The following is a 22,959-nucleotide window of genomic DNA, read 5'->3' as shown; positions in this document are numbered from 1 at the left end:
TGTGGGCTCCAGTCCCAAGACCCCAGGATCATGACCTGAGCCAAAGGCAGATGCTTAACTGACTGAGCCACCCAGGTGCCCCTATAATGCATGTTTTTATAAAACAAATATTTGTCTGATATTTTGACCGTAATTTATTGCATATTTTGTAAATAATATTGCATATAGTTACAAGCTTGATTATACAATTGATCTACAATTATCTAAAGTAGAAAAGAGAAATAAAAATTTAAAAAAACACATACACAGGATATAATTTTTCTAAAACTAATGAAAATACATATTTTTAATTTTTCTATAAATTGCCTTGTATGTTATTTATTTTCCCATTTTATTATTAATATTAGAATAATAATTAGTAATTTTATGCAAAGGAATTATACTACTTTTTATACACTTGCTATTTTTGCCCAACATTGTACATGTAGAACTAATCTACATTGAAATTACCATATATTTCAGTGCTAGATAACAATAATTCTCATTTGTCTCAGCTGTGTTTATTCTTTAAAAATTATTAAGAATCGCCAAAAGGATTTAAGGTCAAGATTTATCAATATTTACCCTATTTAAATTAAAACTGAGAACAGTTTTTTACATATGTGCATTTGTGACTTAAAAAATAACCAGGATAAAAAAATAACCAGGATAAGCACATTGCTTGTTGACAAATCATATTTTATTTTATTTATTTATTTTTAAAAGATTTTATTTATTTATTTAACAGAGATCACAAGCAGGCAGAGAGGCCAGGCAGAGAAAGGAGGAAGCAGGCTCCCTGCCGAGCAGAGAGCCCAATCCCAGGACCCTGAGATCATGACCTGAGCCAAAGGCAGAGGTTTTAAGCCACTGTGCCACCCAGGCGCCCCGACAAATCATATTTTAATTCAAAATAATTACCTTCTCCAAAACAAAAATGACAAGAGTGTATTGTATTCTATTTTTGGAAATCTACTTAGTATCTGGCCTATTATCAAAAATCAGTTGATATCTGATTTATTCAATATTCTACTTCTTTATCCAATATTTTATTTTATTTCTTTATTTACTGTATCTACTTTTTTATTCAATATTTCTTTATTCAATATTTTACAATATGTTATTTTGATTGATGGGTATGAAGAACTCTATCTTCATATATGTAGTTGGAAAAGAAAAAAGAATTCTAATAGATTTTGCAGATTAGTGAGTACTCTTCTTTGATACTGCACAAAAAATTTACAGGTTAGTGCAATGTTGAATTCAAAACGTATCAATTAATTTTTATACTCTGTGACTTTAAAATTCATTGTTTCACCGTGTTTTTATAATGTGTCCTTTTTACCCATGCATTTTTTTAACATGTATTAGTAATTTGGAATATATTGGTTCACTGAGTTAGATCTTACAGATGTTGACACATTTTTATTATAAAGTATCTTAAAATTACATTTATTTTTATTGGTACCAATCTCATTGGAAAAATCTTTAAATTGGGGGAAACTCTAAAACTTACAGTATGGATGAAGTTTTCCAAAATTCTAGTTTTTTTACTTGGAAGTTCAGATATCATCATAGACAACAAATCGCATCAGTTGTTTTCCCTTGAAGTAACAGTTCAGGTTCAGTGTGTGTGTGTGAGTGTGTGTGTGTCGGAAAAAATGTATAACAAATACCCAAGTTTGACTAAGTTTAGTTTATTTTGGTCATTCGAGTAAAAAGACTGTTCTATGAAAAAGTGGCCCGTTCAGCTGACAACTCAGTTATGCAACCATATTTCCTTGGAACAACCATCATGTTTTGGTAGGCATAAGAAGGTTTTTTTGTTTTTGTTTTTGTTTTTGTTTTTGTTTTATTTTTTGCATCCTTTCAATTTGTTACATAGATCATTTAAAAGAGGAGTATTATAGAGTAGACATTTAATGAAATAATTATAGCTTCAAGAAGAATGTTCTTAAGCACAATTTTTTTTCCACACTGAAAGTATGTGGTGGTAAAGAAAACAATGACTAATGACTGTTTGTACAGTTTGAGGTCACTAATTGCGATGTTTTCATTCACCAGCAGTTTTACCCACCATTACTTCTGTACCATGAGGGCAAATGTCAACACAGTGAAAACAGTGTGAATAATGTCTCAATATTATTATGGGAACAGTTTTGATCTTGTGGACCCCCTAAAAATGTCTCAGGACTTTAAGCATCAATGTATCACATTTTGAGAACCCGTGCTATATAGGAATCTATTGCAATACACACACCACCCTAAATTTATATGATCTACTGTTGATGGACATTCGAGTTGTTTATAATTTGCAAAAGTTCCTGCAAAAGTTCACTTGTACACACTTATCTGGCAGTTCCTCTAGGATTTATAAACATTTAAGCTTTAAATTTTCTTCTTTTTGCTGCGTAAGCTACAGGATTTCCTATTTGGCTCATGATCAGAGTATCCCCTAACTTATAAACCTATGAGTTGCTTTAGCTATGTCTTCTTACCAATGTATTTCTTACCAATGTATTTCTTCTTACCAATGTATTTCTCCTTTACATTGCAATTTGATCACATTTTCTGTGTGAATTTAATCTTTTGAAATTATTGACATTTGCTTTATGGGTCCAATATTGTAAATTTTTTTCTCATGTGCCTAGTTTTCTTATAAAGAAAAGCCTATTGTTTTTCTATTCCTAATCCAAATTAGCACAAATTTAATACCCATTATTAATTATCTCGTATTTACGTGGTTCTTGGTAGAGTGTAGCTCGGCTGGTTCTCTGCTTTGAGCCTCATGAAGCTGAAATCAAGGTGTTAGCTGAGCTGCATTGCTTCTAGAACCTTGGGAGCAGAATTTGCTTTCACTTCCAAATTTATAAGGCTGTTGTCAGAATTAAATTCCATGCAGTTGTAGGAGTAAGGTCCTGTTTCCTTGCTGGCTGTTGACTTGAGGTCATTCTCAGGTTTTAGAGTTGCTTGCATTTCTCAGTTTGAGACCTTCCTTCATCCTCAGAGTCAGCAAGAGTAGTCCAAGTTCTCTTTCTGTAATTCTCTTTGGTCTTTCCCTCTACCTCATCCTTCTGCTGCTTCCTCTTCTGCCTCCAGATGGAGAGAGTTCTCAACTTTTACATGCTCATGTAATTAAATTGTGTTCAAATTGATAATTCAGATATCTTCTATTATAACATCTGTCTCAATTCCATTTGCCAAGTTATTTTTGCCATGTGATATATTCACAAGTTCTTAGAGAACCATAATTCTGGGATCATTCTGGCTCCTGTGATGGGTATTTAGCACTGGCTAGGAACAGCATTCAATATATCTTTTAAACAAGTTTGTTAATCATGTTCCAGTGTTCTCTGTGCTGACTATATTTTTAAAATCTGATCTACTATACTGAAAGAGATATGCTAAAATCTCACAAGAGGATTGTAGGTTTTTATATTTTTCCTTGTAGTTATGTCCATTTTAAAATATACTTGGGGGCTACATTAATAGGTGCATACAAGTTTAATTCTTATATTTCCTGGCAAATTGAACATTTTATTCTTTATCAAGTACTACTATATTTTGTTTCTTTTGGCGGGAGCTGTGCAGCGGGAGAAGAAGAGAGAATTGCTTAAGCAGGTTCCATGCCCAGCACAGAGCTTAATGCAGGGCTCGATCTCACAACCCTGAGATCATGACCTGAGCCACAATCAGAAGTGAGATGCTTAACTGACTAAGCCACCCAGGCACCCCTAATCTATGTCTAATAATGATTTGATTTTAAACTTTATCTTATCTGGCAATAATAAATCTAAAACTTAATTCATTAGAATTAGTCTAGAACATCTTTTAACTTTCAACATTTTGGTATCCTTATTTTTTTTTTCCAATTTATTTATTTTCAGAAAAACAGTATTCATTATTTTTTCACCACACCCAGTGCTCCATGCAAGCTGTGCCCTCTATAATACCCACCACCTGGTACCCCAACCTCCTACCCCTCTGCCACTTCAAAACCCCTCAGATTGTTTTTCAGAGTCCATAGTCTCTCATGGTTCATCTCCCCTTCCAATTTACCCAAAAGCACATACCCTCCCCAATGTCCATAGGTATCCTTATTTTTTAAAATATGTCACTTATGACCAGAATATACTAGGATATATTTTTATATACATAAAATGTTATATTTATGTAAATTAATTATATAGTAGTTTTTAAATTTACAAATATGTTCAATAAACTATGAGTTACACTCAGTAGACTATAGTGTAGTGTAAACACAGTTTTAAAAAAATATTTTATTTATTTATTTTGCAAGAGAAAGAGAACACACAAGCGGGGGGCAGCAGAGAGAGAGGGAGAAGCAGGCTCCCTGCCAAGCAGACAGCCCTATGCGGGGCTCAATCCCAGGACAGTAGGATCATGATCTGAGCCGAAGGCAGAGGCTTTAACCCACTGAACCACCCGGGTGCCCCAAATAGCCGTTAATTTAATGAATTAGGGTAGGTGGTAGGAGAACATGAATGCATCAGAACACTTTCTTTTTCAAACAGTGTAACAGTGTTCTCAAGAATTTTAAGAATGTAAGGGCACCTCAATTGTTAAGAAAATTCTGATAGTCTATAAAGAAGCTCCTCTTTAGAATGACTTAGTTTTCACCATAATATTAACCTCAAAAGTTAAAGGAAGATCATATATTTTATGTACTTCTGTTTGAAGTATGTTTCAGGATATAACTATATAGTTTTAAAACTTATTTTTCATGGAGGGAGGAGTCAAGATGGCGGAGAAGCAGCAGGCTGAGACTACCTCAGCTAGCAGGAGATCAGCTAGAGAGCTTATCTAAAGATTGCACACACCTGCAAATCCATCGGCAGATTGAAGAGAAGAAGAACAGCAATTCTAGAAACAGAAAAACAACCACTTTCTGAAAGGTAGGACTGGCGGAGAAGTGAATCCAAAGCGACGGGAAGATAGACCCCGGGGGGAGGGGGCCGGCTCCCGGCAAGCGGCGGAGCAGCGGAGCACAAAATCAGGACTTTTAAAAGTCTGTTCCGCTGAGGGACATCGCTCCGGAGGCTAAACCGGGGCGAAGCCCACGTGGGGTCGGCGTGACCTCAGGTCCCGTGGGGTCACAGAAGGATCGGGGGTGTCTGAGTGTCCCAGAGCTTGCGGATATTGGAACGGGAAAGCCAGCTGCAGAGACAGAGCCGACAGTAAGCTCGCAGCTCGGAGTTGCCTTGAACCGGTCGCAAGCTCGGTGAGCTCGGAGCGCGGCCGGAGGTTAGGCAGACGCGAGTTACTAGGAGCTGTTCGCTGAGGGCGCACTGGGGAGCGGGGCCCCGGGCTCTCGGCTCCTCCGGGCTGGACCCAGGAGGCCGCCATTTGTATTCCCGTCCTCCGGAACTCTACGGAAAGCGCTCAGGGAACAAAGGCTCCTGAAAGCAAAGCCGAGCAGATCACTCAGCCCGGCTCCTGGTAAGGGCGTGTAATTCCGCCTGGGGCAAAGACACTTGAGAATCACTACAACAGGCCCCTCCCCCAGAAGATCAACAAGAAATCCAGGCAAGACCAAGTTCACCTACCAAGGAGTGCAGTTTCAATACCAAGGAGAGCAGCAGAATTCCAGAGGAGAAAACAAACCACGGAACTCATGGCTTTCTGCCTGTGATTTTTAGTCTTGCAGTTAATTTAATTTTTTCTTTTTCATTTTTTTTTTTCTCTTCTTCTGCTAAATTTTTTTTTAACTTTTACCCTTTTCTTTTTTAACGTTTTTTAACTAGATTATCTAATATATATATTTTTTCTTTTTTATACTTTTCTTCTTTCATTTTCATCTCTTTTTAATTCTTTTTTTTCTTTCTTTATTTTTGAACCTCTTTTTATCCCCAAATCAGAAGAGATCGCAATCTCTTCAATCTTTTTTTTTCTTAATTCTTTTTTAAATTCTTGATTGAATTTTTAATTCAATCTCTTTTTTTAATTCTTTTTTTTCTTTTTTTTCTTTCTTTCTTTTTGAACCTCTTCTTATCCCGAAATCAGAAGAGATCCCAATCAGAAGAGATTGGGAGATCCCAATCAGAAGAGATTGGGAGATCCCAATCAGAGGAGATCCCAATCAGAGGAGATCCCTCACCCAATCGTGAGGGGTTCTCCCCCCTCACGATTTGGGATCTCTTCTGATTTGGTTAAAGCATATTTTCCTGGGATTGTTGCCACCCTTTTAGTATTTTACTTGCTCCTTCATATACTCTTAGCTGGACAAAATGACAAGGCGGAAAAATTCACAACAAAAAAAAGAACAAGAGGCAGTACCGAAGGCTAGGGACCTAATCAATAGAGACATTGGTAATATGTCAGATCTAGAGTTCAAAATGACAATTCTCAAGGTTATAGCCGGGCTTGAAAAAGGCATGGAAGATATTAGAGAAACCCTCTCCAGAGATATAAAAGCCCTTTCTGGAGAAATAAAAGAACTAAAATCTAACCAAGTTGAAATCAAAAAGCTATTAATGAGGTTCAATCAAAAATGGAGGCTCTCACTGCTAGGATAAATGAGGCAGAAGAAAGAATTAGCGATATAGAAGACCAAATGACAGAGAATAAAGAAGCTGAGCAAAAGAGGGACAAACAGCTACTGCACCACGAGGGGAGAATTCGAGAGATAAGTGACACCATAAGACGAAACAACATTAGAATAATTGGGATTCCAGAAGAAGAAGAAAGAGAGAGGGGAGCAGAAGGTATACTGGAGAGAATTATTGGGGAGAATTTCCCCAATATGGCAAAGGGAACGAGCATCAAAATTCAGGAGGTTCAGAAACGCCCTCAAAATCAATAAGAATAGGCCCACACCCCATCACCTAATAGTAAAATTTACAAGCCTTAGTGACAAAGAGAAAATCCTGAAAGCAGCCCGGGAAAAGAAGTCTGTAACATGCAATGGTAAAAGTATTAGATTGGCAGCTGACTTATCCACAGAGACCTGGCAGGCCAGAAAGAGCTGGCATGATATTTTCAGAGCACTAAACGAGAAAAATATGCAGCCAAGAATACTATATCCAGCTAGGCTATCATTGAAAATAGAAGGAGAGATTAAAAGCTTCCAGGACAAACAAAAACTGAAAGAATTTGCAAACACCAAACCAGCTCTACAGGAAATACTGAAAGGGGTCCTCTAAGCAAAGAGAGAGCCTACAAGTGGTAGATCAGAAAGGAACAGAGACAATATACAGAAACAGTCACCTTACAGGCAATACAATGGCACTAAAATCATATCTCTCAATAGTTACCCTGAATGTTAATGGGCTAAATGCCCCAATCAAAAGACACAGGGTATCAGAATGGATAAAAAAACAAAACCCATCTATATGTCGCCTCCAAGAAACTCATTTTAAACCCGAAGACACCTCCAGACTTAAAGTGAGGGGGTGGAAAAGAATTTACCATGCTAATGGACATCAGAAAAAAGCAGGAGTGGCAATCCTTATATCAGATCAATTAGATTTTAAGCCAAAGACTATAATAAGAGATTAGGAAGGACACTATATCATACTCAAAGGGTCTGTCCAACAGGAAGATCTAACAGTTTTAAATATCTATGCCCCCAACATGGGCACAGCAAACTATATAAACCAATTAATAACAAAATCAAAGAAACACATCAACAATAATACAATAATAGTAGGGGACTTTAACACTCCCCTCACTGAAATGGACCGATCATCCAAGCAAAAGATCAACAGGGAAATAAAGGCCTTAATGATACACTGGATGAGATGGACATCACAGATATATTCAGAACATTTCATCCCAAAGCAACAGAATACACGTTCTTCTCTAGTGCACATGGAACATTCTCCAGAATAGATCACATCCTCGGTCCTAAATCAGGACTCAACCAGTATCAAAAGATTGGGATCATTCCCTGCATATTTTCAGACCACAATGCTCTGAAGCTAGAACTCACCACAAGAGGAAGTTTGGAAAGAACACAAATACATGGAGACTAAACAGCATACTTCTAAAGAATGAATGGGTCAACCGGGAAATTAAAGAAGAATTGAAAAAAATCATGGAAACAAATGACAATGAAAATACAACGGTTCAAAATCTGTGGACACAACAAAGGCAGTCCTGAGAGGAAAATATATAGCGATACAAGCTTTTCTCAAGAAACAAGAAAGGTCTCAGGTACACAACCTAACCCTACACCTAAAGGAGCTGGAGAAAGAACAAGAAGAAACCCTAAGCCCAGCAGGAGAAGAGAAATCATAAAGATCGGAGCAGAAATCAATGAAATAGACACCAAAAAAACAATAGAACAAATCAACCAAACTAGGAGCTGGTTCTTTGAAAGAATTAATAAAATTGATAAATCCTTGGCCAGACTTATCAAAAAGAAAAGAGAAAGGACCCAAATAAATAAAATCATGAATGAAAGAGGAGAGATCACAACTAACACCAAAGAAATACAAACTATTATAAGAACATACTATGAGCAACTCTACGCAACAAATTTGACAATCTGGAAGAAATGGATGCATTCCTAGAGACATATAAACTACCAAAATTGAACCAGGAAGAAATAGAAAGCCTGAACAGACCCATAACCAGTAAGGAGATTGAAACAGTCATTAAAAATCTCCAAACAAACAAAAGCCCAGGGCCAGACGGCTTCCCGGGGGAATTCTACCAAACATTTAAAGAAGAACTAATTCCTATTCTCCTGAAACTGTTCCAAAAAATAGAAATGGAAGGAAAACTCCCAAACTCATTTTATGAGGCCAGCATCACCTTGATCCCAAAACCAGACAAGGATCCCATCAAAAAAGAGAGCTATAGACCAATATCCTTGATGAACACAGATGCAAAAATTCTCACCAAAATACTAGCCAATAGGATTCAACAGTACATTAAAAGGATTATTCACCACGACCAAGTGGGATTTATCCCAGGCTGCAAGGTTGGTTCAACATCCACAAATCAATCAATGTGATACAACACATCAATAAAAGAAAGAACAAGAACCATATGATATTCTCAATAGAGGCTGAAAAAGCATTTGACAAAGTACAGCATCCCTTCCTGATCAAAACCCTTCAAAGTGTAGGGATAGAGGGCACATACCTCAATATCATCAAAGCCATCTATGAAAAACCCACTGCAAATATCATTCTCAATGGAGAAAAACTGAAAGCTTTTCCACTAAGGTCAGGAACACGGCAGGGATGTCCATTATCACCACTGCTATTCAACATAGTACTAGAAGTGCTAGCCTCAGCAATCAGACAACAAAAGGAAATTAAAGGCATCCAAATCAGCAAAGAAGAAGTCAAATTATCACTCTTCGCAGATGATATGATACTCTGTGTGGAAAACCCAAAAGACTCCACTCCAAAACTGCTAGAACTTATACAGGAATTCAGTAAAGTGTCAGGATATAAGATCAATGCACAGAAATCAGTTGCATTTCTCTACACCAACAACAAGACAGAAGAAAGAGAAATTAAGGAGTCAATCCCATTTACAATTGCACCCCAAACCATAAGATACCTAGGAATAAACCTAACCAAAGAGGCTAAGAATCTATACTCAGAAAACTATAAAGTACTCATGAAAGAAATTGAGGAAGACACAAAGAAATGGAAAAATGTTCCATGCTCCTGGATTGGAAGAATAAATATTGTGAAAATGTCTATGCTACCTAAAGCAATCTACACATTTAATGCAATTCTTATCAAAGTACCATCCATCTTTTTCAAAGAAACGGAATAAATAATTTTAAAATTTATATGGAACCAGAAAAGACCTCGAATAGCCAAAGGGATATTGAAAAACAAAGCCAAGTTTGGTGGCATCACAATTCTGGACTTCAAGCTTTATTACAAAGCTGTCATCATCAAGACAGCATGGTACTGGCACAAAAACAGACACATAGACCAATGGAACAGAATAGAGAGCCCAGAAATAGACCCTCAACTCTATGGTCAACTAATCTTCGACAAAGCAGGAAAGAATGTCCAATGGAAAAAAGACAGCCTCTTCAATAAATGGTGTTGGGAAAATTGGACAGCCACAAGCAGAAAAATGAAATTGGACCATTTCCTTACACCACACACAAAAATAGATTCAACATGGATTAAGGATCTCAATGTGAGAAAGGAATCCATCAAAATCCTTGAGGAGAACACAGGCAGCAACCTCTTCGACCTCAGCCGTAGCAGCATCTTCCTAGGAACATCGCCAAAGGCAAGGGAAGCAAAGGCAAAAATGAACTTTTGGGACTTCATCAAAATCAAAGGCTTTTGCACAGCAAAGGAAACAGTTAACAAAACCAAAAGACAACTGACAGAATGGGAGAAGATATTTGCAAACGACATATCAGATAAAGGACTAGTGTCCAAAATCTATAAAGAACTTAGCAAACTCAACACCCAAAGAACAAATAATCCAATCAAGAAATGGGCAGAGGACATGAACAGACGTTTCTGCAAAGAAGACATCCAGATGGCCAACAGACACATGAAAAAGTGCTCCATATCACTCGGCATCAGGGAAATACAAATCAAAACCACAATGAGATATCACCTCACACCAGTCAGAATGGCTAAAATCAACAAGTCAGGAAATGACAGATGCTGGCGAGGATGCGGAGAAAGGGGAACACTCCTACACTGTTTGGTGGGGAATGCAAGCTGGTGCAACCACTCTGGAAAACAGCATGGAGGTTCCCCAAAATGTTGAAAATAGAACTGTCCTATGACCCAGCAATTGCACTACTGGGAATTTACCCTAAAGATACAAACGTAGTGATCCAAAGGGGCACGTGCACCCGAATGTTTATAGTAGCAATGTCCACAATAGCCAAACTATGGAAAGAACCTAGATGTCCATCAACAGATGAATGGATCAAGAAGATGTGGTATATATACACAATGGAATACTATGCAGCCATCAAAAGAAACGAAATCTTGCCATTTGCGACAACATGGATGGAAACTAGAGCGTATCATGCTTAGCGAAATAAGTCAAGCGGAGAAAGACAACTATCATATGATCTCCCTGATATGAGGAAGTGGTGATGCAACATGGGGGCTTAAGTGGGTAGGAGAAGAATCCATGAAACAAGCTGGGATAGGGAGGGAGACAAACCATAAGTGACTCTTAATCTCACGAAACAAACTGTGGGTTGCTGGGGGGAGGGGGGTTGGAAGAACGGGGGTAGGGTTATGGACATTGGGGAGGGTATGTGCTTTTGGGTAAATTGGAAGGGGAGGTGAACCATGAGAGACTATGGACTCTGAAAAACAATCTGAGGGGTTTGAAGTGGCCGGGGGGTGGGAGGTTGGGTTACCAGGTGGTGGGTATTATAGAGGGCACAGCTTGCATGGAGCACTGGGTGTGGTGAAAAAATAATGAAAACTGTTTTTCTGAAAATAAATAAATTGGAAAAAAAAACTTATTTTTCATGTAAAACTGGTATGATTTTCATTTTAATATGAATTACCGATTATAATATTTAAATATGTATTGCTCTTAAACTTAACATGTTTTTTAAGTAATCTAAAACCATAATACTTTATGGATAAGCATGATCTTTTCCCATAGAATAATATGTACTGATTTGGGTACTTGTGAATTTTGGTGTTTTGCACACATATTGATTGGTAAATTAATAAATTATCACTTATATTCCCTCATATTGATATATGATAAAATTGCATAGTGAATGACATGTAATACTCCTTTGAAAAGACTACTAGAGTGTAACTTTATTTTCTCTGACTTATAGCTGAAGAAATCACAGTTCAGAAATGATCAGTAAATACTTTAAATTCATACTGCTGGTAGGCAATGAAACAAAGATACAAAACCATAACTTCTAGTTCCATTCTATTTATTTTCCCATGATGATTTTCCCCATAAGGAAAGTGATTTTTTTCATGAGGGCAGGATGCATATTTAATTTATCTTTGTTTCTCCACAATGCCCATATAAATTTCTTAACAGATACTTGAAAAAGATAAGAACATAATTTTACTCATATGATGGCTTTATGTAGTTAAAACTGGTAAAAACTGTATTACAGTTTTAAAGTCATTAAATTAAGCACCAGGAAGGTAGTGTGGAACCACCATCTGTACTTGCTGTGCATTTATAGCAAATATCACTAGTAGTTAGCAAAGAAATTTCCCTAGTGGGTAAGCTAAGTAATATTGGTCAACAAATATCGGGGAAATCCTTGAATCGTGCTATGTAAATTTCCTTCAGATATCATTTCTTTAATAAAAGTTAAAAATTGAGGGAAATGGCTGAGGGTTGAAATGTACTAATTTTAAGTAGTGACTTTGTTTTATGCAATCACAATAATCAACATTTTCTTTCACCATAAATGTAGCATATAAATGCATGTGAGCTCAGATTAAAGGATAAGCATTACCTCTTAAGACACTTAGCTTCATGAAATATTCATAACATTTCCTTTTCTTTTCACATTTCACTGTCATTTGGTGAATATTTGTCATGGACCAGGGCTAGTTAGATCATGGCCATTTTTTCATTTCATTTTTAGATTCTCTTATGTGACAGAATGGCATACGTGTTGGTTATTTTTGTATTACAATTAATAGTTTCCAGTTTATAGCCTCTATCCTCCCTTCCCACTAATCACATATATACCTCAATTATATTTTAGCATTATGTTATTTACTAGGCACAACATTTCTCAGAGGCTGTTGTATGTTTTAAAGATCATGCGCTTCAGATAAGGGACCCTGTTACATTTCATGGCCTCTTTTAGATGAAAGCATTCTTTAAGCATTTCCTCTTACAAAGATTCAGGGCATGGATGATGTTTAACACCATAATGAGTAACTGGTTTTAGGGAGAATTAAATAACGAACTTATAACGTTATATCAATGACTAATATGAAAAATACTAAAATAATTATTTGGTAATTAATGTAAAATTGAAATTTAAGTTATAAGAAAGTAATTTGTAATGCCAGTGGGCATGCTCTTTAAATAAGAGGCTGTTTATTTAAGAATTTAAAAAAAAATAATGGCAATTAATAGACCATTTTACAGGTTAATGTAATGGAAACCCTTAAAACATCCTCGTGCTTAACATCACAGATAAGAGTGATACCTGTCTCATTACATAAATAAGTTTATCAGTTTTAACAGTGAGATGTTATTTCTAACATTTTAAACCTGTGTGTGTGTTTAATGTTCCTATTAGTCAATTACAGTATTTTAAACCTTCTATATCAAAGAATAAATGTAAAAAACATATCTTTAAGTTAAAATGCTATTAGAATATCACCGCTTATAATGAGAGTGTGTGGAAACAGACATGGGGATTGGAAAAAGACAAAGAAAGAGAGCTAAGCTTTATTTCAAAACAAAAAATGGTAACATTACCCCAAATCCCAGGAATTTGTGATGGTTAAATAAGAGAATTCATATGGAATGGCCTGGTATATTTTCTGGAATCTAAGAAAAGCCGCTGTTAGTTTCATTAGCACTATGACTCAAAATCCACTGCCCTTTCATTTGCATTCTGTGCCATGCTATGGCTAACATAAATTATATTATAACATCAACATTATCATGGTGATTTCTCATTACTCACAGTCAGAAATTTGATATGAATTGCCTTACAATTTTCTTTGGTTATACGGTTCTGAAAAATGTTCCAGGTGATATACAGGGAATTCTTTGCTGAAGTGAACTGTTAATCTATTTAATTTCAAAATGAATGGGAAAACCACAGGAACAAATAGATATTTAAAGTAATGACTGTTCTGTGAGATTAAATCAGGCGTATCCTATTGATATTGGGGTACATGAAGCACAGCACAATAATTCATGGTTATGTCAAGATGTCACCAATTGTAATATCAAAGGAAAAGATGGCTATGGCAATATTTGAATAATTATATCATCTGTTATGAATAAATGAGCTGCAAGTTCTCTCAAATATAAAATTCCTGAAAAAGGCATCTTGTGTGAAAAAGGCAAATTCACAATGTTAGGAACATGTGCCTAGGTATAGATCAAGATACGGAAATGAGTATAGATACTGATACACATATGGATATGGTAGGGATTGGGGTAGATATGGATATGACTATGAATACATTAAAGATAGCTAGAAAGGTGGTTGACTAGTATTCATTTCCACTCTTTTATATTCTTTCCACTGTATCGAAGTACTTATAAATCTTGGAATTATGCTAGCCAGAATACGCCTCTTGCCAACATCGTTCTCTATTAGATTTTGCCACTTCCATAAGATTTGGAATGTGAATTAAAAGTGTAAGTTATTATTATGTCTTGACAGGTAGGTGCATGGGCTTTAGCAGGTGTTAGAGGTGAGATTTTTCTGTCACCTTACCAGAATTCTTGAAAGCAGTTGTTTTGATGTTACAAACAATTGAGCTCATCACTGAGGTTTTCCTACAGTTTCTCCAAATATCTGATTTCCTGAAAGCTAGCGAATGTTCTCCATAACCTTCATTCCTCAACCTTAAATTCATTATTCTTGTTATTATTTTCTTTTTTGTTATTAAATATTTTCTTGCTTTAAGTATTTCAGGTTTTTTTCCCTTATTTTCTTAACCCCGAGATGCACAAATATTATAAAATCACTATTCCAGGGAGAAAACTTTTTCTTCTCAAAAACATAGTCTGAGAATGTCATCAATTCACTGTACCTAGAATTACTCCATTTATATGAAACTCATTCTTACACCAGTTGGAATGGCTAAAATTAACACGACAGGAAACAACAAATGTTGGCAAAGATGTAGAGAAAGGGGAACCCTCTTAACCATTGGTGGGAATGCAAGCTGGTATAGCCACTCTGGAAAACAGTATGGAAGTTCCTCAGGACATTAAAAATAAAGTTTACCCTATGACCCAGCTTTGGCGCCACTGGGTACTTACTGCGAATACACAGATGTACTGAAACAAAGGGGCACCTGTACCCCAATGTTCATAGTAGCAATGTCCACAATAGCCAAACTGTGGAAGGAGCTGAGGTATCCTTCAGCAGATGAATGGGTAAAGAAGATGTGGTTCATATATACAATGGAGTATTACTCAGCCATCAGAAGGATGAATACCTACTATTTGCATCAACATGGATGGACCTGGAGGGGGTTATGCTCAATGAAATAAGTCAGTCATAGAAATTCAATTATCATATGGTTTCACTCATATGTGGAACATAAAGAATAGTGCAGAGGGTGATAGGGGCGGGTGGAACTGAGTGGGAAGAAATCAGAGAGGGAGACAAACCACAAGAAACTCTGGACTCTGGGAAACAAACTGAGAGCTGTGGAAAGAGGTGGGCAGGGGTATGGGGTAAATGGGTGATGGGCATTAAAGAGGACATGTGATATGATGAGCACTGGGTGTTATACTGAACTAATAAATCATTGAACATTATATCAAAAACTAAGAATATGCTATGCCTTGGCTAATTGAATTTTAATTTAAAAAAATCTGAAATTAAAATAATAAAAACAATATAAAATAAACTCATTTTTTCCAGTGACTTTGGAGTTTCATCTTCAGGATCAACATTTTATCCAGGACCTAGGCAATAAATTACTAGAAACTTTCTTCAAAACTCAGCATTTTCAATTTTGTCTCTATCTTGTGCAAATATTGCCAAACTTTTATAATGTCCTTTCTTTCTGATTTTATTTTATTTTACTTTATTTTGTTTCATTTTTTGGTTCATTGAACTGTTTGTCTTTAAAGCTATAAATGATCATAATTCTGAAAACAGTGTAGTTGAACCACTGAAAACACTTGAAGTACAGTGCAGTTATGGTGGGCAGTTAATGATTGCCACATACTTCAATCTATTTTACAGTGTCCCCACCTTACATAATCACCTGCAATTTGTTAATGAATGTGTTATTTCCAAATTTGGGGTTTTAAGAAGTGTTGAATTTATGACCGTAAGCTTGGATTCTAGAGTATACAATTGGAAAACACATGTTCTATTACTTCTCAGCAATTTGAGCTAGGCACTGTGCCAAATGCTATTTTTACCGTTATTATCTTTGTGATAAACCTATCCGTCCTCATCTAATTAGCATAAAGACATTAAGTGATAACTCTGGTGCTGGACTTCCTGGCATAAACCTCAGTGTTGCCATTTGTTTTTGTCTGACATTGGGCAGGTTACTTCTCTCCCCATCTGTCTTCTCACTGAAAAAATGTTAATGAATATAGTTTTACCCCTAAAGTTTCTGTCAGTTTTAAATAAGTTAATACAAGTACATCACTTGGAACAATATCTGGAATTTAGGAGGTATTTGCTACTATTGCTATTCACTCCTGATAATAGATGTGAGAATTAGAAAGTTCTTTCATAACCCATCAGAATTTTTTTCCTGTAGTGCCCAATTATTGATGCTTACAATAGACTTGGATTATGTGGCTGAGTGTAATTCTTCAAGTGTATTGTATTATGCTCTTCTAAGTTGGGTTTTTCCCCCCTCCAAGTTTCGTATTCTTAGGGCTTTTATTTTGGGTAGTGAATTAGTAAAGACCAAATATATGCTGTAAATTAGTGAAGACCAATTATATGCTGTTTGCTTAAGGTAAATAAAGGCAGAACTACGAACAAGAAAGAGATGAGGACATTTATTATATCCACAATCATTGATAAATCTTTCCAATTAGGAAGAAGGAAGGAGAGAAAAAGGAGCAAGAGAGGAAGAGATGGGATGAGACCACATGTGTCTTCAGAAATATGTAATTCTTGACAGTGAAGTGATCCTCCCCCCATACCTGCTACCATTTTGGTGGTACATTCCAAAGACCTCTAATAGGCAGGATTATACATACCTTATCATATGAATTTTACTGTGTTTGTTACAGTCCTCTACATTCACTATTTTTAAAAAAGGCTCTACAAATATATTTTGTATTTTTCCATATTGACAATTGTTTGATTCACTTATCCAATACACATAGATAAGAGTTTAACTCAAAGTTAATGGCTCAGTCTGTTTCCCAGAAAGATATTATTGATTATCTCTCAGTTTAATAAAACACAAAAAATACATGACATGTTATTTATCTATAAAATATGTGTGTAATAAAAGTATGGTATTTTGTTTGTCCATTTTTTTCCAGACACTAAAGCATTTGTTCTTAAAAGAGAAATGACCACACAGTTAACCAGTGTCCCTACAGGGATATATAATATAGAAATGTGTGTTCTATATTCTTTTTGATATAGTCCAATGATGAAGACAAATTTAAAGTTTTATTAACCTAAAATGATTATAGAAAAAACTTTGAGATTCTATACTACTCACCAGTTTTATGCACTTAGATATAGCATTAAATTGTACACAAAGTAAATAAAGCATTGCAATTGGAGAGTTTTTTTTCTTTTTTTATTAAAGATTTTATTTATTTGACAGACAGAGATCACAAGTAGGCACAGAGATAGTTAGAGAGAGAGGAAGGGAGCCTGATGTGGGGCTCAATCCCAGGACCTTGGGATCATGCATGACCTGAGCCAACGGCAGAGGCTTTAACCCACTGAGCCACCCAGGAGCCCCTATAGTTGGGGGGTTTTAAATAAAGCTTTATGGGTAATGATTAAAGATGTTTTGATAAAGATACTATACAATTTAACCTAGATATTCTAAAACTTAGAAAACTAGGGGCTCTTTTTCAGAATGGTTTCTGTTTTTAAATTAGTATTTTGTTGGCACTTGGGTGGTTCAGTTGTTAAGTGTTTGCCTTTGGCTCAGGTCATGATCCTAGAGTCCAGGGATAGAGCCCCACATCAGGTTCCCTGGTCAGCGGGAAGCCTGCTTCTCCCTCTCCCACTCCCCCTGCACGTGTTCCCTCTCTCACTGTGTCTCTCTTTGCCAAATAAAAAAATAACCTATTTTTTAAAAATGAAAAAATTAAAAAAAATTAGTATTTTGTTTTCAAAGTTATCAAATAGAAGCAATTGAGAATATAACAGAGTAGAGTGTACATAAACATTAATTTTACCCATTGTGTTCAATAGCACTTTTTTTTTTTTTTTAGTATATATGTATTTTTATTTCTTTGCAGCGTAACAGAATTCATTGTTTTTGCACCACACCCAGTGCTCCATGCAATACCACCACCTGGCTCCCCAAACCTGCCACCCCCCGCCCATTCAAAACCCTCAGGTTGTTTTTCAGAGTCAGTATCACTTTCTTATAAATTTTCACAACTGTCTTTGAGATGATTCTCTCTCTCTTTCTCTCTCTCTCTCTCTCTATATATATATACATATATATACACAACTGGTGAATGACATAGCCTTTTGAAAACTTTCTATAATGATTTTAGGCTAAATAAAATTATAATCTGTCTTCGTTGGAATACATCATAAGGAAAATATTAATATGAGATTGCACTGACATAGAACATATATGCAGTCATTTCTGTGCCTAATTAATTAGTGTATTTGGACATAATTTATGAACTAATTAAGTGTTATCAAATAATAATTTCATGTCAAATGCAAAATCATTCTGTCCATTAATCAGTTATTTTTAAATAATCATAATTCAGACCTAAACACTTTGAATCAGACAAATGTTTAAATATTAAATTATATCTATATTGTTATGGACTATTTTACTATATATAAGGTATTTTTTAATCACTCTTTTAGAGTATCAAAACAATTGTAAAATTTTATACTTCATAACACTGAAGATGATTAAATCCAGTAAACATTAGCAAATATAATCAGAAAATGGTATAAATATTGTTTATTTTAGAAATAATGTCTTTAGGTGTCTTGATGTTCCATGTTTAATATCCTAGGCACTCTTAAATAAACTCTACATTCAACATGGACATTGAACTTATAACCCCATGATCAAGAGTTGAATGCTCTACTGACTCAGCCCAATATCCTGGGCCTTCCTGAATGATATTTACTAACATGGATAATAACAATTAATGATATTTTAATAAACTAACAAATATATATAATTTAGTTGTAATAAAAATGGAAACATGACTTGAAATTGCACTACATATTCCCCTATGTCTCCTGTCTACCTCTTTTAAGCATAAAAGTGTCCTGTAGCATGTGCTTTTTTTCTGTTATCAATAAGTTAATAGTACAGTATTAAAATTGATTACAAAAAGTAACACCAGAATATTTCAATCATTTAACATTTCCTTGATAATTATGAGAGGAACTCATTGGGATAATTGATGTATTTTATTTTTAACATTAATTGAAAGAGACTGAGAATCACATTTCTTTTACTTTTTTTTAAGATTTATTTATTTGGGACTTCTAGGTGGCTCAGTTGCTTGCAAAAGCATCTGCTGTCAGCTTAGGTCATGATCTCAGGGTCCTGGGATTGAGTCAGGCTTCTTGATGGCAGGGAGACTGCTTCTCCCTTCTGCCTGTCACTGTCCCTGCTTGTGCGTGCTCTCTCTCACTCCCTCTCCCTCTGACAAATAAATAAATAATCTTTAAAGACTTATTTATTTTAGAGAGAGCAAGCTCAGTAAGCACAAGTGGGAAGGGGAGGCAGAGAGAGAGAGTCTCAAGCAGACTCCCTGCTGAGTGGGGAACCTCATGTGGGGTCGATCCCACAACCCATGAAATCATGACTTGAGCCCAAATCATGAGTCTGAAGCTTAACTGACAGCCACTCAGGTGCCCCAGAGTCACATTCCTTTAAAGTTAATGAGGCTTCCATGTGAGAAGCTAAACTAAGGTAATCATTGATCCTACACGGAAAAAATTAAAATTATTTTTAGTTATTTCTATAAGTCTAATAGATAGCCATATGTCTATAATTTTCATTTCTAATTTGGGTCTCTCTTGAGAATATCTTGTTAACAACTACACTGTGAAAATAAGCAAAACATGGAATACAAGATTGTTCTAGGAGTTTGAGATACTTGTTCCCTTTTAACAGCCACCAAGGCATCAGATACTGTAAAGTATAACAAAGAAATATGAGTCATTGTCTGTATCCAAAGTGGTATACCATCATCTGTAAAGTATGGGTTAGAGTCAAGGGAATACATTTTATTGAAATAACTATGTATTCTAGTACGAAAAATCTAAAGAAAATAAGATAAATACGAATAGACAAATGCCAAGACTATGTTTTAGTGAGAAAAAAAAAACATAAAAAGAAAAACGGGTCTTGCTTTTTTAGATCCCGTTTCTCATGCTTCTACTTAGGTGACATAGACAAAGCTAGAATGATAGCATAATAATTGAGGCAAATATCTACTTAGGTTTAAGAATCGGCATTTAATCATATTTCATAAATGTTAATATATCCTAGGTATCATATTCATAATGCTTATCTTAAAAAAGAATTTTTTAAATAATTATTACATTATAATACAAATATTCCTATTTCTTGAGGAAACCCATATTACTCTGGAATCTGGGTGTAATCTTTATAGAATATCATGGGAATCATAGAAAATTTTCTTTCTTATATGAAGTAAGATGAGAAGAAAAGTAATCAAATTTATAAGTTATTAGATTTTTGAAATAGAAGACAATGGTAAGTATAATATTAAATAAACACATGGATAAAATAGTGCATTAAAAAAGTGTGTAATTTATATTAATAATTCACCATGGTCTTATTTAAATGAGGAGAAATGATTTGAGAAATAGTTAAATAATAAAAATGTTCATCATTAGATCTAAAAAGATACAGATAAAACAGAAAACAAAAGTATATTTATCAATTCATTACTGGTAGAAACATTTAGAAATTAAATTCTGTGAAGATCAAACTCTCTGTACATTTAAAACTGGATAATTATATTGGAAGTATAATCAATTATTTTCATTAGTCCTGTGGGACAGAGAAAAGAATGGACTTAATTTACACATTAAAGTATTTGCTAACTTTGTGCAGAATTTGGAATATTCTTATAAATGTGACAAAAATACAACTTTGGGGATAGCATATGAGATGGCATGTATTAAATTTCATAGTTTTATTAATAATAGACAATATTTAGACAGTTACACTGGGGATAGTACTTGTGAAATTAACTAATGTATTAACAAAATAAGAAGGAATAACAAAATGAGAAGAAAGAGAAGTGGGAAAAGAAAGTGAAAAAGAGAGTGGATAGGAGTGAAAAGAACACAAAAGAAAAATAAATTATCTTTATTGTAACAAAAAAGCTGTCCAAGCAGGCATTTTATTTGGCGTCCTTAAAAAATTCTTGGAAACACATTTTCTTTGTGATGGTCCAGTGAGCTTTATAATCATGATGCATTGTCACCCTAGCTGGGTACTTTAAATACATGTGGACAGAGATATGACTTCACTGTTTCTATGAAATTGTGCTCTGAATATTATAGCCTGGATCCTCTAATAGGTGCAACATTTTTATATCTCAACAGCCTCTTACCTGATCGCTACACCTATGTATCTGACCACTATGTTATATTCCCATGTTGATGTCTAATCAGCATCCCAGAGCTATGTTCAATCAAACCTAAATCTCAATTAAAAAAATCTGTTGTCACCTCCTTCTCTTTTGAGTAAAGTCTGATCTTCCTGGTAGGCTGAACAGCCCTGAAGTCTTCCTTAATATCTAATACACATTTCATCCATCTAATAATTCTGTGGACTCTATGGCTTCTAATGCCACAGCATATGCACAATATATATGTTGGCTCCTCATTACCTCTTTGGATTCTGCCACAATCCAAGTCATCATCATCTCTTACCTTGACTATTTCATTAGTCCCCTCAGTTCTTATCGCCTCTGGCAAACCTCTTTCTCCCAGTTACCCTCAACTCCATTATCAGTGTGATCATTTAAAAATATATAGTGATTCAGTCTTTCTGTTGGCTTAGTGTATATATATATATATATATATATATACATACACACATAATGGAATACTACGCAGCCAACAGAAAGACTGAAATCTTGCTATTTGTAATGATGTGGATAGAGCTAGAGCATATAATGCTAAGTGAAATCAGTCAGAAAAAGACAAAGCCCGTATGATTCCACTCATAGGTGGAATTTAAAAAACAAAATGGATAAACATACTGGATGGGAAAAATGGGAAGTAAACAAATCACGAGAGACTCTTAATGATAGAGAACAAACTGAGGGTTGATGATGGAGGGAGGTGGGTGGGGGATGGGCTAAATGGGTGATGGGTATTAAGGAGGGCACTTGTTATGATGAGCGATGGGTGCTCTATGTAAATAAAGAATCACTGAACTCTATACCTAAAACAAATATTGAACTATATTGCCAACTAACTAGAATTTAAATTGTTAAAAAAAACACATTAAATGTGTAAATAATGAAAGGATGTGAAGTTTGTAAAAAAAATTTTTTTTTATATATATATATATATAGTGATTTATGTGTCTTTTCCAGTGATGTCCACAACCCACCAATGACATCCAAAGCACTATCTGCCTAACCTATTTCCTTGTTTATTGTCCATCTATTCTCACTAGAATATAAATACTACCATGGTGGAGAAGTCATCTGCGTCCACAGTGCCTAGGTTCTGGAATGATGGCCTGGCAAATGAAAGGCTCTTGAAATGATTCTGGCAGAATACATTTTTTTTTTTTAATTTAGGGTGAATTTTAGAACTAATAGTATTAATATACATATATTCTTCATAATTTTTGAACCAGATAGAGGGATAATACATTATAAGATGCTATCACTCTGAGAACACCTGGATAGCTGAGTTGTTAAGTGTCTGCCTTTGCCTGGGGTCATGATCCCCGGGTGCTGGGATCAAGCCCCATGTGGGGCTTCCTGCTCAGCAGGGAGTCTTCCAGTCCCTCTCCCTCTGCATCTCCCACTCCCCATGCTCACACACACATACTCACTCTCTCTCTCTCTTCATCTCGAATAGAGAAATAAAATCTTAAAAAAAAAAAAAAAGATGACATTACTCTGGAATAGTATAGTGTTTTCCAC

General features: G+C 35.3%; 1 protein-coding gene across 1 annotated transcript in view; it reads right to left on the bottom strand.

Moving 5' to 3' along the window:
• Nucleotides 1-22,959, bottom strand: part of CSMD3 (CUB and Sushi multiple domains 3) — a 1,253,935-nt gene that overhangs the window by 1,079,432 nt on the left and 151,544 nt on the right. The gene's annotated exons all lie outside the window — the stretch shown is intronic.

The sequence above is a fragment of the Neovison vison genome, chromosome 4, assembly GCF_020171115.1.
Source record: "Neovison vison isolate M4711 chromosome 4, ASM_NN_V1, whole genome shotgun sequence".
In the NCBI taxonomy this organism is placed as follows: domain Eukaryota; kingdom Metazoa; phylum Chordata; class Mammalia; order Carnivora; family Mustelidae; genus Neogale; species Neogale vison.
This window is presented reverse-complemented; position numbering and strand designations above follow the sequence as displayed.